The sequence below is a fragment of the Montipora capricornis genome, chromosome 4, assembly GCF_036669925.1.
Source record: "Montipora capricornis isolate CH-2021 chromosome 4, ASM3666992v2, whole genome shotgun sequence".
Classification (NCBI taxonomy): domain Eukaryota; kingdom Metazoa; phylum Cnidaria; class Anthozoa; order Scleractinia; family Acroporidae; genus Montipora; species Montipora capricornis.
This window is the reverse complement of record NC_090886.1, coordinates 50,274,430-50,276,929: the sequence shown is the minus strand read 5'-3', so window position 1 is coordinate 50,276,929 and position 2,500 is coordinate 50,274,430. Positions and strand designations below refer to the sequence as shown.

Below are 2,500 nucleotides of genomic sequence, written 5' to 3'. Positions count from 1 at the left end.
GCAGCATAACATAAGCCTAACAAAAACATTACAAGAGCTTGAAAAGCGCCTTTTTTAACGCTCACGCGACGTTAATGTAAGGCTCGTGTCATGCTTAATTGTAACGCTGATAGTAAGTGTCGTGTGAGGCTGCTGTTAGCCTTTAAAATTCAGGCCTAATTAAGGCTCCTGTCAGGCCTAAAGTTTTCGTACGGGGAGACACACTCGGTGTCACAAAGCATATGCAATTAAATAAATTTCTGATAGTTCTCGTTAAACCCTTTTCGAAAGAACCTTGACCGTAAATAATAAAGGACAAAAGAGACAACAAGCTTTCATTCAAATAATTTTTCACTGTCACATTTCCAATTTTTTTTTAACCTTTAGAGAGTTAAGTACAAAATATATGTTACTTGCCAGACAACTTAGGCCCGGGTTAAACGCCGTACTTCACATGAGCCGAACTTACATGAATGAAGTTCATGTGAAGTACGGCGTTTGACCCAATTAGGTACGACTGGTTTTATTTGGATCGGCTGAGGCGTTCTTCACGGCCACTCCAGGCGGGAATAACGGCTGAAGATCGCCTTTAATTGGGTCAAACGCCGATCTTCACATGAGCCGATCCAAATGCACAATCATGTTAATGAGGTCAAAAGCCGCCGACTAAACAAGACCGGTTTTGCTATTTATTTTCGTGGTCAGTTAAAGTTCGGCTGAATTAAGTTCGACGTTTGACTCAACAGGCGATCTTAACTAGTTTGGGTCGACCTAAAGTGTAATTAGGTTCGACTCATGTGAAGTACGGTGTTTAACCCAGGCCTTAGATGCGACTTCAGTAAACACTGTTAGACAGACAACAGAGATCACAGATCCACTTAAGGTGTTCGATTCCTTCTCTGTCTTTGTTGAACCCATAAGTTACCTGAAAAATTTCCATTTGGTTTCAGTGTTGTAACGCCAAAGATCTCACAGGATCTGGAGACGCACTCTGATGATGGATTATTCTCAAGTTTCTCTTCTCAGCGGGCCTAATAGCTTGCGATGGTGTACTCCGTGTCCATTTTACAATTAAACCCGTAGCCCGCAAGGGCTACGAGTCAATAGCCCATGAGGCGAAGCCGAATGGGCTATTGACCTGTGGCCCTTGAGGGCGAAGGGTTATAATTGTTTTAGTAACAGTCGGACAGGAAAAGCACTAATAAAGTTAGCAAATGCATATTGAAGAAATGTTTATTTGGGAATAAAACGAAAGAAAGCGTCACGCTTTTCGCTACTCGAGGACTATAGTCCCCTAGTAGCGTAGCCAATTAAAATGCAGGATTTGCATTAGTCCACTAGTTGGGTGATACTAATCACAGATATCTGATATCCAACTTCGCCGTGGTCGCCCTCCGAGTGTTTCCAGGAACTCGTCCATGCATGATGATATTAGCAGTCTAAGCTCACTGGAGGGTCTCGTAACATGCCAAAGAATTTCATCTTCCGCTCTATCCTACGAGCAGGGTCTCTTTCGGTCTTCCTAGATATGTCGGGAAGAGGAAAGTCACTTTCCTCTTCCCGATATATCTAGGAAGATGAAAAGATACTCTGCTCGCAGGGTACTTGCTCTCTTGCGCAATTTGAATCAGGGATTTCTGTACTTATAAATGTACTTAAGGTGATTCCTTAGTAATAGAGGTTGTCGTAAGATTTCCTTTAAACTTTTCTCGATTGTTCCCTACATTATGGTGACTCGAAATGTGCAATTAAATAAATAGGTCACCAAGCTCGTTCGCGAGATATAACTTGCTCAAGTTACTCATTTAATCATTGCGACTTCATCTATCACGGACAAGTTTGTTCTGTCGGTTCAGGCTACGTTTTGCAAGAACAGGAAGCACAGCTTTGACGTAATTCTTAAAATAACAAAACAGGGCCCGGTTCCTCGAAAGCCGATTAACGTAATCCAGGATTTTCGTAAACGTTTGTTTCACGTTTTCATTTTTTTGGTGAAAGTTTCTTTTGCTTATTTTTGTTTTTCAGGATTGACGTCTTCTCATGTAACGTTCTGCCGAAAATCTGCGTTGAACAGCATTTGGGAGTAGAGAAATGAACTGCTTGGTTAATTTTTAATCTGCGATTAGCGTTAATCGGCTTTTGAGCAACTGGGCCCAGGTGAATTGTATTGCTCAAAAGGAATAATTTAATGTTTGTTCTATGGCACAGGCACACGTCTTGAAAAGGCACTGGCTACAAATATTCCTCGGGTGCGTGATCTCGTGGAGACAACTTTGTGTCCATGAGTGATGGCTACGAATCCTTTTTTTCCTGTAACTTTTTTTTCTGACGTAAATTTTTTAAAATTTTTTTACAGCACAAAGAGGATGAGTAAGAGAATGGCCAAAAAAACGATAGGTCACCAACCTCGTTTAGGGGGAAACAGAAAGCAAGCCAAGCACGACCCCTCGACAACACGTCTCCCCGAAAGCAAGGTTTACTTTCACTGTTGGACTGAAATGTTCTTTCGCATCATCAAAGC

General features: G+C 41.7%; 2 long non-coding RNA genes across 2 annotated transcripts in view; both read left to right on the top strand.

Annotated features, from left to right (window-relative positions):
• The window catches only part of LOC138047278 (uncharacterized), a 21,621-nt gene extending 20,462 nt beyond the window's left edge, over window positions 1-1,159 (top strand). Inside the window, exon 3 of the long non-coding RNA XR_011131817.1 lies at window positions 930-1,159. This is a non-coding gene — a long non-coding RNA (uncharacterized lncRNA). The remainder of the gene's footprint in view (window positions 1-929) is intronic.
• An 891-nt stretch (window positions 1,160-2,050) lies between these two features.
• Window positions 2,051-2,500, top strand: part of LOC138047275 (uncharacterized) — a 2,974-nt gene continuing 2,524 nt past the window's right edge. The window contains exons 1-2 of the long non-coding RNA XR_011131816.1: window positions 2,051-2,228; window positions 2,336-2,500. The exon at window positions 2,336-2,500 is cut by the window's right edge and continues 2,524 nt beyond it. This is a non-coding gene — a long non-coding RNA (uncharacterized lncRNA). The remainder of the gene's footprint in view (window positions 2,229-2,335) is intronic.